The 15,559-nt window shown below is 39.5% G+C and overlaps 1 protein-coding gene across 8 annotated transcripts in view; it reads left to right on the top strand.

Moving 5' to 3' along the window:
• Positions 1-15,559, top strand: part of PDE4D (phosphodiesterase 4D) — a 1,204,091-nt gene that overhangs the window by 874,434 nt on the left and 314,098 nt on the right. Inside the window, exon 1 of one of the 8 annotated variants that reach the window (XM_022597031.3) lies at positions 1-15,559. This exon is cut by the window's left edge and continues 35,056 nt beyond it; it is cut by the window's right edge and continues 20,527 nt beyond it. The exons of the other annotated variants lie outside the window; for them this stretch is intronic. The gene's annotated coding sequence lies outside the window, so the exon portion shown is untranslated. 8 annotated transcript variants of the gene reach the window in all.

Here is a 15,559-nt window from a genome sequence, read left to right as displayed (position 1 = left end):
ACTATTTAGAAACATTTAGAATAATTTGAGAACACTCCTCACTAAAGCAGAAGGTGAAAATGCATCCTGTGAACAGTGAACTTGGTTAAGTAAGTGCATACAGCTGGGTTCCGGCTTAGTAATTTTCAATGTCTCATTTCTCAGCCTGCCCTATGTGAACATTTTGACAGGACGAGTCTCAAGTGCTCTCTTGCTTTATGCTACTGCTTTTTTACGGCAGCTCATTTGTATTTGTTCATCATGCTCTTTCTTCACTCAATCCCAGGAGCTGTGTTGCTAATTATTGACCCAGGAAAGCCTCAAGAAGGACGAAGGCAGCTAAAATTGGAGAGCTCTTGACATAGAAGCACAATGCAATTTACATTTTTCAGAAAGAGCAAGGCATTTTTAGTTGTAGGATTCAGAGACCATTCAGTTATATGGACACGAGTTTCTGCTAAAGAACTGCAACTCAGTTTTTCAAAACAAACACTTTTTTTGGTATTTCATTCACAGCCAGGTTATTGGTGTATATGTGTATGTGTGAGAGAGAGGGAGAGAGAGACAGAGACAGAGACAGAGAGAGAATTTTTTTTCTTTCTGAATCAACATGTAAGACACGGAAGAATAATATTCATTAATCCCATAAATATTTCTTGAAGACTTGCCAGGAGTAAAGAGTAGTACTAAATACAGTGGGAGATATTTAGATGTCCAATTACCTTATCACGGGACCTAACACATGATAGATGCTCCAGAAATATTAGTTAAACTGAAATGAGCTGTCCCATGAACTTGGAACCTATTCGGGAAATTATGAAGTCATTAAATATTTGAGAATTGGAAAGGAATTCAGGAATCATCTCAAGCAGGCCTTTTATTTTAGAGGTGAAGCAATCAAGACTCAGACAGTTCCTATGAATTTTCCAAGAACACACATCTATTTAGAAGGAGTATCCTTTTTTCATCATAATGTGTTTCAGAGATTATACATGTGTCAGTGTGTAACAATGCAGGGCATCATGTGAGAGGATCTGATGAATGTTCTTGAACAGTGCTACCTAATGGAAATACCATGCATACCACATATGTAATTTAAAAAATTTTAATAGCCATATTTAAATTTCTTTAAAACTTAAGAATGTATTTTAATTCAATATATCCAAAATATAAGCTCAATATGTAATCAATATAAAAATTATTAATGAGTTATCTTATATTCTTTTTTCATACTAAATCTTCAAATTCCAGAGTGTCTATTATACTTTTGACACATCTCAATTTGGACTAGCCATATTTTAAGTACTTAATAGCTACATGTGGCTTGGAGCTACTCTGTTGGATAGTATAGCTCTAGAATCATCGGGGGAAAATAATTATGCATTTTTAAAGCTGTAGTATTTTTATCATTGCTTATTTTTACAGTTTGATTTTGATGTAAACCCACAAAAATAAAACAACCCAAACTGACTCAATGAGATATAAACAAACTGGAATAGACTTATAACCATTAGAGAATTGAGTCAATAGTTACAAATTTAATATCTCCCCAAAATGAGTAAATAAACAAACCATCAAAAATATTGACTCAGATGGTTTCATACTTCTACCAAAATTTCGAGGAGGATGTAACTTCTACCTTATACAACTTGTTTTACAAGTAACTGTCCACAAGTATACAATCAGTTCTATTTGCAGCACTAATAGAAACTTAAATTGTTAACCAGTTTTTGAAAAATATGATCAAACAATAATCTTGTTCCAATAATATGGAGCAATATCCAAATTCATTACCTTATGAAAATGAAGAATTGGTTCTATTTTGATAAATGGCAGGGAGCTGCTATCTAATAACCAGCTGCCTCTGTCCTCCCTGACATCTACTTAATATTAAATGCATAAAAATGAAGGTAGGAAGAAACTTCCTATCATAGGAATCTAAGCTCACCAATTTTTTTTTTTTTTTTTTTTTTGCGGTACTCGGGCCTCTCACTGTTGTGGTCTCTCCCGTTGCGGAGCACAGGCTCCGCACACGCAGGCTCAGCGGCCATGGCTCACGGGCCCAGCCGCTCCGCGGCATGTGGGATCCTCCCGGACCGGGGCGCGAACCCGTGTCCCCTGCCTCGGCAGGCGGACTCTCAACCACTGCGCCACCAGGGAAGCCCTCACCAATTTTTTTGAGGCCAAAAATAGAGGATTTTTCTTTCTTGTTATTCTCCACATTCCTGTTTCTAACAAGAGATTCTGCCGAAGCAGAAAGACTACTGCATTGTTCAATGTTCAGATCCACAAAAGGTTAATGTGACTGTGGGTTTGAATATCACCTTGACCTTTTCTTGGATCTTTGTTCAGAGCCTAGGTGAATATGTTGGTGGGATTTTCCCCTTTTAGGTTCTTCAGCTTTTGAAGTAAAACCAGGACTGGCATGAGAAAGAAAGAGGAAGGCAAGGGGCTAAATAAAATTAGGTCACATTTCTGGAGGCTTCTGAATTTGGTACAATCCCTGTGATCACTTTATACCCAGCTTTTTAAAGGACTATTACAGGTTCATTTTATTCTCTGGCTCAGAGAATAAATCAGTAGATTTCTACAGCATTTTCTGTAAAAGCTGATTCTGATTCTCTCTACAGTACCACATTAATAATAATTTTCCTTATTGATTACCGTAAAGCCATGCAGCCTTCTAAGATGTTTTCTTTAAATTCTTAGTCCTTTTACAGATCCTATTTACAAACATAAATTCTTATTCATATCAGTACAGTAAGGAAGATAGACAAGTGTGTAAGTCAGAATGCTTGTAGCTGTAACAGAAAACTTGAACTCAACTGACTTAGACCGTAAGCAGTCCTGGACGGGGAGGCGGGGCGCAGCTCAACTCACTCAGTAACTCAGTGACGTAATCAAAGGCTTGAGAGTCTTTTCTATCTTTATTTTTTGCCTTCCTCAAGTGTTGGTGGTTTTTCTGGGTTGTTCCCCCATGATCTTAAGATGTCTGTCACAGTTCTAGCTATCAAAGGCAGATATCCATGACTAGTGAAAAAAGAAGGATCTTTTCTTTGTCTTCTTTTAAGAGAGAGAAAAATTCTTCCCCAACAGATTCCCGTAACTTCTCTTCAATGTCTCATTGGTCAGAATTGCATCACATGCCAACGTCTTAATCACTATTGCAGAAGTAGTACCTTCATGATTAGCTGAGACAATCAGGCTTCCTTCATGGGAGTTGAGGCTGAGGCCCACCTTTCCATAGGTGCATGGCTACAAAGGTGTGTAGATATTTGAATTACACTAAGGTTCTAGCTGGAAGATGAAATGGCTCTTGCTTAGGCCAGCTATAGAGTCAGCTGCAAACTAATTAGAAATTGCAGTGTAGGATAATAAGTGCTATAGGGAAGCATGTAAATCCAGGACGCTGTAGAAACATATAAGAGGGGCACTTTCCAGGCCTATCAGAGCAAGGGGGAAAGGAAGGAGCCAGAGTGGTCTTCTAAAGAAAATGTTATCTGACCTAGGACATAAAGGACAAGAAGAGAGAAAGAGAACCAAGGGAAGGGTTGTGAGAGGAGAAAGAGGGTATCCGATGGACAGAACAACATGTGTAAATGACTGGGAGTAAGAGAGAACATAATGGGTTTTGGGTGATGCAGAAAATTCAGTTTGCCTAAGGTAGAGAACACAAGGTGGGAATTAATCAGAAATAGGCTACAGAACTATACTGCGGTAGATAATAAAAGGTCTAATAAGTCAAATAGAAATTTGCACTTCATCCTGCTGCAGTGGGGAGCCAATCAAAGATTTTAAGATCAAATGCCATAATCAGATATGAACTTTAATCTCTTTGGCTGCTATGGGAAATTGGTTTGCAAATGTTTAAGATTGGAGATAGGTGGCACAGGTGAGAATTAATTACAATAATCCTGTGGGGAAATGGTGATGGGGCTGCAGAGAAGTGGATAGATTTGATTGAGATCCAAAAATCCTAAATAGAAGTTTTGATGAAGCAGGACTTGGTTAATAGGTGAAAGGAGTAGAGATCAGTTATCACTCGGATTTCTGGCTTGGGCAACTAGGAAAATGGAGAAGACATTTATTGAGTTAGGGTCTATAAAGGAGAAGCAGATATGAAGGGGAAGTGGATTGCTTTAAATTGTACCTGATTATTTGAGGGGCCTATTCTTTTTGAAATTCGAGAGAAATATTCCTGTTCTTAAAGTTCTTTTAGATGCTAAAGGATATATTAACCAATAAGTGATACAGGAGAATACTAGAGGTACTATAATTTGTTGCAGAAGGTGATATGCAAAAGAAGAGAGGGATACAGTTTAGAGAAGGAAGTGCTTCTTCCTGAGGGATAAAAGAGTGGAAGAATCTGAAATTTTTTATGAAAGATAAAAATTTTAGTTGAATTTTATGTGTAAAAATTAGACAAATGGGAATTGTAGAGGGATGGGAGCATTGTATTATTTATCAGGCAGATTTGAGGAATGGTACTGGCTGGATTTCTAGGGCAATAAAGTTTGTGGACTGAATTGGCCAGAACTCTTGGGATCCCAAGAGAAAATAATTATACATATTAACTATATTGGTCTTTCATTGCAAGGTGTGGTAGTTAGCTGTTGATACAGTAATGCTACATAGCAACCAACCACAAAATACCAGTAGCCGGTAACAATAGGTGTTTGTTACTTGCTCGTCAGTCTTCTCATAGGTGGGCTGGGATGGTGCTGCTTCATGCTGCAGATTGTCTTCTTGTTTGTTCTCATGTTTCTTCTTCTTCTTGGACCAGTCAGTTTCTTGGACCTGTTCTTGTCATGGCATTGTTGACAACTCCCAGAGTGACAGGAGGAATCACTTTGTAACTTGTAAGGTCTCCGCTTGGAAGAGGCATATATCATTTGAGCCCACATTCTGTTGGTCAACCCACATAATCTGGCCAAGCTCAGTATCATTCGGGGGTAAAAGGACGAGGAAGGCAGTGAATATTCGATGAATAACAACCTAATTTATGACACAAGGTAAACAGAAAGCTGAGATATCATGGAATTTGACCCATCAGTCACAAAACTGCTGGAAAACCAAGGTTCTCAACTGTGGAGTGCCCAGTGGGCTTCTTAAACAAACGCAGGAGAGCAACCCAGTTTGAGCGACCTCCTTCTTTAACCTGTGCTCCTGCTTTGCAAAGAAATGTCATGGGCTCATGAGCTGCTCATTGGTCAGAATCAGAGCCAGCTGCTCGTGACCCTCTTTGGTCATGATGAGTTTCCTTTGGTCTCGTGTAACAGTATCAGTCCCTTTTTCTAGGACTAGTTAGAGGTTGATATTACCTCCCTCACCACACTAAAGAGTGAGTGATGAGAACTAAAGCAATAAAAAAATGATTGCATTATTTTCCTTAACATGTATTTTTTGGACTTCTTCCAAAAATCCAGCACGTTTATGAAAGCGAGCTAAGGCATCATGCTGGTTATTATCCAATAATGTGTCTTAACTATCTCTAAGAAAATATGCAGTGCATGGGAGTGACATAATTTTCCCATCATTGCAGAGCTGCATTGTATACCTAAGACTTGAAGACATCCTCAAACTATGTTATCTCCAAATCCCTACTTAACTGCTGCATAAGCAAGAGATTTTAAACATGTTTTTGAGTTCCCGAATTGAAGATATAGGACAATTGCATTAATTGATCTATAAATTCTCAAGCCCAAATAGTCCCATGGTGCTTGAGTAGAACCTATAGTGTGTGTGTGTGTGTGTGTGTGTGTGTTCTGTTTTTAGAAGTTCTTTTAATATGAATACTGGTGATATGGTCAGATAATATGCCAAGGGAGCTCACTTCCTGCTTGTCTATACTTCCCAAATTCTACTCAGCACTTTTCTCATTTCATTCTGTGGCTTCTGTGCTGCTGGCAATGACCAGACTCCAGAAGGCTGCATACAATGAAAAGAGATTTCCTTTCCAGGCACAGTTGTTCCATGAGGTTCCTTTTCCCACCACCAAGATGCAAATGTGTTACCGCTCCTCTTCTCTCCATCCCATACACATTTCAGAGCAAAGCTCTGGCTTCTCTTTTATTATTACTTTTCCACTGCAGACTCTCTTTAATGCTAAAGTAGGCCTTTGAGAGAGAGGAAAGAAGAGCAGGGAGAACATGAAGACAAAAAAGATGAGTGAGAGGCCAGATTTAGGAAATACATTCGTGTTTAATCCTTTACAAATTAAATCCTACCAAGGCTTAAATATTAATTGTCACACGGATACTGGGATTGTGCTTGAAAACCTGATTCCAACCCTGAGCATAAGTATCTTATCCAGGCAGAGCTGTCCATCTGAGGATTCATTACTGCACCTGTCATTGGAGTTAGGTCTCAGTCAAGGCCAGTTTCAAGGAGTGGCCTCTCAGGGAGCAAGGAAGACATAGTCTAGGTACCACAGCAGGTGCATTGTGAGAACCCATGAGGGCGCCAAGTTGGAGGAATAAGAGGAGAAGCAAAGTCAGAGAGCAGGCTTGAAAGCCCAATAGACATAATCAACTGAGACTGGGCCTTCCCTGGTGGCGCAGTGGTTGAGAGTCCGCCTGCCGATGCAGGGGACGCGGGTTCGTGCCCCGGTCCGGGAAGATCCCACATGCCGCGGAGCGGCTGGGCCCGTGAGCCATGGCCGCTGAGCCTGCGCATCCGGAGCCTGTGCTCCACAACGGGAGAGGCCACAACAGTGAGAGGCCCGCGTACCGTAAAAAAAATTTAAAAATAAAAAAATAAACTGAGACTGAACAAGGTACAGATAGAGTCAGGTCAAGTTTAATATGAATATTGTGAGAGCCTGTGTTCTATCCCTGGGTTAAGTACTTTCCTGCTGGGATGAGTCCTTAGAGCAACAGACTTTGGAAATTGAATAACTTTAAGTTATCTATTTGCTACAAATACACTTACCAATTGAAAAAACAGTAGACTACTTAACTGGTTTGCCTTAATGAAAAAAACAACAAAAGCCTTCAACAAATCATTGTTGTTTGGCTGGATGGGTTGAAAGAATGAACAAAAATTAAGGGAGAGAGGGAGAAAAGAATGCGTGGAAGGAAGGAGAGAAGCGAAGAAAAAAAGGAGAAAAAGAGGCAAATGAAAGAGGGAGGAAAGGAAGTGAAGGAGGGAGATCAGCGAGGGAAATATGTCCCCTAATTTCACTAGTTTTTGGGTTTTTTTTTAAGCTATGTATTGATGTTGTGCAGAGTAGTGGTTTTCAAACTTTCTTGTGCAGTGGAATCCTAGAGGACTTGTTAAAACTGCTTGCTGGGCTCCATCCCAGAAGTTCTTTTTTTTTTTTTTTTTTTAAGATGTTGGGGATAGGACTTTATTAATTAATTTATTTAGTTTTGCTGTGTTGGGTCTTCATTTCTGTGCGTGGGCTTTCTCCAGTTGTGGCAAGTGGAGGCAGCTCTTCATCGCGGTGTGTGGGCCTCTCACTATCGTGGCCTCTCCTGTTGTGGAGCACAGGCTCCAGACGCACAGGCTCAGTAGTTGTGGCTCACGGGCCCAGTCGCTCCGTGGCATGTGGGATCCTCCCAGACCAGGGCTCGAACCCGTGTCCCCTGCATTAGCAGGCAGACACTCAACTGCTGCGCCACCAGGGAAGCACCGAATTTCACTAGTTTTCAAAGCCAATGTTTATTATTAATAAATTATGTACCCTCTCAATCAAATCTTATACTCCTTTTTTTCCAACCTTCACAACTCAGATTTTCATATCTCAGTGTAGTATGTTCATAAAACGCTTTTTTGGATTTTTAAAGAGATGATTAACAATGTTAGCAGCTCAGAGGTTTTTTGCTGGAGACAAAATATGGATAAAAAATTATATCAAATAAGTATAATTATAAGTCAATGCTTCTAAGTTTAAATTCAGTAAGTTGTTACGGTTAAAAACATTTCACTCTATGTTCTCCCTGTATAAAGGCTTCTTATAAATAATAGCTTATACTTATAGAGTGTCCATAAGGTCTGGAAATATAATGTTTTATATTTTAATAGGCCAGAGATATCCTTTTTGATATCATGTGTTGTCACCCATGTTTCCAGGCTAAGTTCCAGGCACTGTACTAAGTGATTTACATGTATTGATTCATTTAGACTCTGCTTCGTTAGTATTTTTCTCACCTTATCACCGCCTCACCCCTAGCAAGTGAGTTTGCGCACACACACACACACACACACACACACATCTTTGCAGTTGGAATTCTGGCTCTCATGGAGTTCTAGAACGTGAGAGCACACGATTGGCCACAGAGGCTCAGAAAAGTGTAGCTGTGGATGTGACCAGCACTACCCTAGCATTTATGGGTGTGGACGGGTGGCCGCTGCACTCACCCTTGGCTGTGGCTTTGCTTCCTTGCTTTGGAAGTGGTGTGGAGAGTTTTATTTTACTTTTTGGTGTTTCTCTTGGTTCCTGTAGAACTGGCTCAAGGTTCAGAAGGTATCCTCCCACGTGCATTTGGAAAAATACATTTTGAAAACTTTTCCTGGTAATGGAAATTTTGAAGTCACTGAAAAACTTGTGCGATAGCATTTGTTGAAACAATTTCATGACAGAGTGCTTTATTGCTTTTCCCAGCAGAATTGTAGTTGTATATAACGCAAAAAAGTACATAGTCAATAAATCTAAGAGGCAAAACTATATCAGATATTGCAACTATAGATCACCTCGAAAATATTGGTGACATCTTTTTTATACAGACTTTGTTGATATTTTACACACTCACGCAAAAGAAAAACTGCAGAATCATGGCTGGAGTTTATATAGGGCCAGTCTAAAGCCAGCCATAGCCATGTATAATTTCCATGATTTTTCTCCCCATCAATGGAAAATTACTGTCAGCTGAGCTGGGGTCTACAGACGGTGAGCAAATGTCTGTTTTCTTTGCATAACTGAGTGTTTGAAACTTTTTTCAATCTGTAAAATTACCACTAAAGGTCAGAGATTAGTTTTTCATGCATGATTAATTCCATTTGCTTTAAAAGTATTATACCAGGAGAGTAGGGTTTTTTTTCTGACTTTAAAACCAAATTAGAATTCAAATATTCACAGTTTTGAGTCAACCCCAAACCATTTCCTTCTGTTTATTTTCCCTTGGCAAAATGGTACTTTTTTTAAATGGAGATGAAAGACTTCTGAAAGAAATATGTATGTTCTCCCATATTTGAAATTAGCATGCAGCCTAAAGATACTGAGCACCAACTCTATGGTTCAGTTTAACTTGTCTTTCATTAGATTCTAACCACTTTGAAAGCAGGGACTTTGTTGTTTAAATAAATACCCTTCGTAATTGATAACCTGTTTTTTTTTTTTCTTAACTAATGACTGCACAAAATAAACATAAAGGCTATGTTTTTCCTTCTTAAGAAAAAATTTTCCAACTCTATGATTGGAGATAAAAGATCTTAAAAATTAATCTGCATGTAAATTGAGCTAAACTGCTATGACATCAGCAGCCATCTTGTGCAGAAAGAGGCTGGGCTTCCATAATTTATCTCTTTAACACATTGCTGTTAAATACAAAAATAATACATCCAGAAGTTGTGGAACAAGAAGTTAAAAAATCTCGCCTAATATTCTACCACAATAACACAATTATATTTTAACATTTTTTCATATTTCTTTACATATTTTCTCTTTCCATAAATTGCAGTCAATCTGTAAATGTACTTTTCTGTTCTGCTTCACTGACTACAAGAGAATAGTTTCCCCTCTTTCGGAACCTTTATTTTCCTTTTTAATGACTTCTTTGGTGTGTTTGAAGCAATTTCAGCTTAACTTATTGCACATACAGATCTTTCTCCACTTAGGATGGGGTTATGGCCCCATAAACCCATCGTAAGTTGAAAATATCGGACATCAAAAATGCATTGAATACAGCTAACCTATGGAAGATCACAGCTTAGCCTAGCCTACGTTACACACTATTAGAATATTTACATTAGCACACAGTTGGGCAAAATCATCTAACACGAAGCCTATTTTATAATAAAGTGTTGAATGTCACATGTAATTTATTGACTACTGTACTGAGATTGAAAACCAGAAAGGTTGTGTGGGTACAGAATGGTTGTAAGTGTACTGGCTGTTTATCCTCATTATCGGATGGCTCACTGGGAGCCATGGCCCAGCATCATGAGAGAGGATCACACCCCATATTGCTAGCTCAGGAAAAAGATCAAAATTCCAAATTCCAAGTACAGTTTCTACTGAATGTGTATTGCTTTTGCACCACTGTAAGGTCGAAAAATCTTAAGTGATACCTTGTAAGACCTTGTAAGTTGGGAACCTTCTATTCTGTAAGCAGGTGCCCCTCAGGGAATACACAGGTTTTTCTTTCAAATATCAAGGAAAATGCAGAGTATTTTATGATTTTAATTAATTACTTCTTGTCAAAAAATTTAGTCTCGGGCTTCCCTGGTGGCGCGGTGGTTGGGAGTCCGCCTGCCGATGCGGGGGACGCGGGTTCGTGCCCCGGTCCGGGAGGATCCCACATGCTGCCGAGTGGCTGGGCCCGTGAGCCATGGCCGCTGAGCCTGCGCGTCCGGAGCCTGTGCTCCGCGACGGGAGAGGCCACGGCGGTGAGAGGCCCGCGTACCGAAAAAAAAAAAAAAAAAAATTAGTCTCACATTCTTACCCCTGAAGAGGTATGTGTCCCTAGCTGTGTGGCCTAAGCAAGTTATTCAACTGTGCTGCACCTCAGTTTTCTCATCTGTAAATGAGGATAGCATACAGAGTAGGACTAAATGCTATATTTGTTATTGTATTATTTTTAGTCTAAAACTTCCTCTAATTTGACAGAAAAGATACATTCAAAACAATTCACTAGGTTTGTAATAAACTATGTGACAGTTATTTAAATGCCTTCAGTGTATCCCACACCAGAAGAAACTGGGACTTAGACTCAAATGTTGATTAGGTATTCTTTCTCAAGGTACCTGCCATTAGTTAATTTAAAAATGCAATCTATTCTCTGTCATTTGTCAAAGCTCTATTACTCCTGGCTTATTTTACATAAAAAGGAGAGCCGTCTGTCAAGGAGGAAGTAAGATGGGTGACAACCAAAATTCCATATGTGCTTTAATCTTGCTGCCTTCTGAGAGGTTAGGATCAGACACATCTGCTTTGGTTTGAGGAATAACTGGGTACCCAGTCCACTGTCATCACAGAGAGACTGGAAGTACCAGAAGGTAGAATGAATAGTTTACAGTGAGCCTCTCTGCTCTCAGCTCTGAGAATATCCAGCTGCATAACCTCAAGGGAACTACATGGAAAAAATGAAGGAAATGCTTTGAGTTGGAGAACTTTGCATTTCCTATGAGCAACGCATCTTCCGCCCTCCTCTGGCCCGCATCCCCATTATTCTCACATCACGTCTTCCAGCTCATTCACTGCCTGGACCTGGTGATCCAGATCCTTAAGATGTTTATGAATATGAAAAACAGATTAAGTCAGACTGAAGTTGACTGTGCCTGCTGGGACTGTGGCCGGTAATTTGGGGTGTCATGTTACGCTGCAGAGACTGAAAGTGGGATGGACCTAAAATATGTCTCCTTAATGAAAAGGCTGTTGGGAAAGCTTGCTGGTCCCCTCACTGGGTGCTGCTATCTAAGTGAGGCAATGTGCTGATTGATTTCAATGAAGAGCTGAAAAAAAAATCATTAACTGGCCTCCCTCCCGCTGACTGATGAAGGAGGATAACACATGCGCGCTTGCCCTGTTTGTCCCCTCTAGGGAGAGGTATGAATGCAGCTGCTTCTGGAGGGCCAGGATGGGGTCTTCTCAAAACCTTCCTTGGCTGAGGTTCTTCCTTCATGCCAATTGCTCCCTACCAAGCCAGTGGGTGCTCTCAAAGTCTAGGCAAGTGCCAGAAGCATCTTGGTTGACTGAGATGTGCACTGGCCTGCTAAAGGCAGCCGGTATGTGAAGAGGGAATGTCACCAGCTCCCTGGTCTCAAATTATCAGCCTGCTTTGACAGCTGAGCAGGTGGTGCATGCCTGTCCTCTGGCACTGAGGCCATGACCAGTGTTTGTGGAGTGACCACAGTCTCAACCCCTAAAGTAGCCTTGGAAATATTCCACTGAGACCGGAAGGCAGCACTTGAACCTGGCATCAGGTTTTGGAGTTGTGTCTAAAAATGGGCTTTCTCGTTCCTCTACCTCTGCCCATGTGTAAGGCAGCAAGTATTTTCATAGAGGTGAGAAAGACGGGTATTTATTATGGTATCTTTATCTCAGACCAGTCACCATGCCAAGTTCACAGCCGTCATCAGTTAAGTTTGGTGAAGATTACCTCCTCCATCCACAACTGAAATGACAGTAACCACATTCTAGAATTCATTATGCAGAGCTGTTCTGTGGATAAGTTAATAGGTAGTTTAAAAAATTAACTGGATATAGCCTTTCCTCTTCCACGTAAGTCAAGCTGATTTCTCTACTTCTCCTCTGCCCATCTGAGTATAGTTTGTATACAAATCAGAGGCAAGATGGAAATTTACTCTGAGCTTTATGGGGTTTTAACCTGCTGAAGTATCTAATTCTTTATACATTTCCTTCTTCCCTATTTCTAACCCAAAACACACCTGCACTTGCTTGCTCTAGAACGTGATCATCTATTTGGAGGTATATTGACAAACCAACATTGTATATATTTAAGGTTACAACAAATTGGTTTGATATACATATACATTCTGAAATGATTGCCACAGTCAATTAAGGTGCACTTCTGCCACCTCATAGTTACCATTTTCTTGGTGTGTGTGGTAAGATCACTTAAAACCTATTCTCTCAGCGAATGTCTATATACAATACAGTATTTTCAATGGTCACCATGCTGTACATTAGATCTCCAGAACTCATTTATCTTATAACTGAAAGTTTGTACCCTTTGACCAACATCTCCCCATGTTCCCCACTCCCCAGCCCTTGGTAACTACAGTTCTACTTTCTGCTTCTATGAGTTTGGCTTTTTTAGATTCCGCATATAAGCAAGACTACACACTATTTGTCTTTTTCTCTCTGGTTTATTTCACTTCCCATAATGCCCTCCAGGTTCATCAACATTGTCTCAAATGGTAGGATTTTCTTCTTTCTTATAGCTGAATAATATTCCCTTGTGTATATGTACCCCATTTTCTTTATCCATTCATCAGTTGATGGACACTTAGGTTGTTTCCATACCTTAGCTATTGTGATTAATGCTCCAATGAACGTGGGAGTGCAGATATATCTTCAAGATAGTGATTTCATTTCCTTTGGATATATACCCGGTATTGGGATTTCTGAGTCATATGATGGTTCTATTTTTTGAGGAACCTCCACACTGTTTTCCATAGTGGCTGTACCAATTTACATTCCCACCAACAGTACACAGAGGTTTCCTTTTCTCCAAACCCTTGCCAACACTTTTTTTTTTTTACTTTTTGATAAACGTCATGCTAACAGGTGTGAAGTGACATCTCATTGTGGTTTTGATTTGCATTTCCCTGATGATTAGTGATGTTGAATACCTCTTTATGTACCTATTTATGTATGTCCTCTTTGGAAAAATGTCCGTTTAGGTTTTCTGCCCTATTTTTAATCAGATTATTTGGGTCCTTTCTTTTGTTTTTTGGGTTATTTTGCTATTGCGTTGCCTGTGTTCCTTATATTAAATATTTTGGATATTAATCCCTTGTCAGATATGTGGTTTGCAAATATTTTCTTTCATTTTGTAGGTTGCCTTTTCATTTTGTTGATGGTTTCCTTTGCTGTGCAGAAGCTTTTTTGTTTGATGTAGTCTCACTTATCTATTTTTGCTTTTGTTGCCTATACTTTGAATGCCATATCCAAAAAATCATTGCCAGGACCAATGTCAAGAAGATTTTTCCCTGTCATCAGCTACTTAAGCTATCTCTATAACATAAAAAAAATACATTTAATGTTCAAAGAAGGAGTCCAGGTAATATCTTTTAAAAGAAATAGTTTTACAGAAACATGTGAGGAAAAAAGTTGCTTTCATAAACTTTGTGATTATGCTGGTTCCAGATCTCCAATATGTCTTTATGATTGCAACACCCTATAGCTCTGAAGCTACAAGGATTCATAATGTGGAAGTTTGGGCAATTATTTTTATCTATCTTTTGATCAAATATTTAAGTGATTGTGAAAAGTCTAGAAACATTTTACCCTTCTTTGTTCTCTCATTTCTTTCTCATTCTTTCTTTCTCTTTCTCTCTCTTCTTAACATTTAAAACACCTCTAAATTCCTTCCTATTCCTACTCAGCAAAATGGAGATCAAAATCACACTGAAATGTCTATTCCCCCCCCCCCCACCGCTGCCTCACCATTTCACAGTGGGCTTTCTCCTTCCTAAGCATTTATGGAGGGAAAGAGTCGAAAAGGTCCTCTACTGGCCTCAGACATCTGAAGAAAATCCGTCCTTTTTCTCTCCCCAAGTTAAAATACTTGCTATAAATATTTGGAGATCTTGGGGTCATTCTGACACATCTGGCTTTTTAATAGTGTTGACTAATATGAATCTATGGTGGCTCCAGGCTTGTCGTTTTTGTTTTGTTTTGTTTTGTTTTGTTGCTGTGTTTTTCTTAAGACAGGTAAACCTTGTTAAGGTTTATTGTTGATTGATTTTCAGTATCTTTAGTGTGCTCATTTTATAAAGGGATATGTCAAGTGCACACACATGTATGTGTGTATATGTGTGTGTTGGTTCACACCATCAGAAAATATACTGATTTCAGAGTAACACTGATTTAGGTCCAGGCAAATGAATGCACATTGCCATTTCTTCTAGAAATAACATTTGCCTGGCAACATATGATTTATTCATAATGAGTCCCTAGCACACACACAAATGGTAAAGTATGTTTTGGTTCATGTAGTGAACACTCTGAAGCTGTAAGCATTTTTTTTTTTCATTTCAATGTTTCTTATTGACCTACCCCCGTGGCATCCCACTTCATGTGTGTATGTGCCAGGGGCTGAAGAAGCCAAATGTCAAAGAAAAGCAAGGACGTAAAGAAAAACAGGAGAAACTTGAGAAAGGTTGTATTAAAGTAAAATGGTAACATTTCAGTGTTTGAGAAAGAACAAACAAACATAACAATCTCACTTTAATCCCTTTTATTTATAGTTTCCAAGTCCCAATCAAAACTCTTCTTTGGTGTCACAAAATAATGGAAGAGGCGTGTACTGGTCTAGGTTTCCCCAGAAGTAAACCCTGAGACAAGAAGTACCACTAGTTTATCTAGAAAGTCCACAAAACATAAGTAAAGGAGTGAGGAAGTGAGACAGGGAATGGAAGGCACAAATGCATCATCAAGCCAGTTACCCCAGTGGGCAAGTGAAGCCGAGTCCCACTGGGCACACTCGCAAGACAGTGTGTGTGGGATACTCCTCAGAGTTACGCCATCCATGGGATGAGGAAGCTGGAGTCCTTATCCACCAACTCCCCCATCCATCACCTGTTTCTGGGGGTTATTAACAACCCACCACTCTGGTTTACTTATCCATGGGTCAAGCATGTTACCTATGGCCAGAAAAATAGCCCTTAGACA

The sequence above is a fragment of the Delphinapterus leucas genome, chromosome 3 (assembly GCF_059928025.1).
Source record: "Delphinapterus leucas isolate spDelLeu-1000000601 "Yukka" chromosome 3, BTC_Dleu_Yukka2, whole genome shotgun sequence".
In the NCBI taxonomy this organism is placed as follows: domain Eukaryota; kingdom Metazoa; phylum Chordata; class Mammalia; order Artiodactyla; family Monodontidae; genus Delphinapterus; species Delphinapterus leucas.
This window is presented reverse-complemented; position numbering and strand designations above follow the sequence as displayed.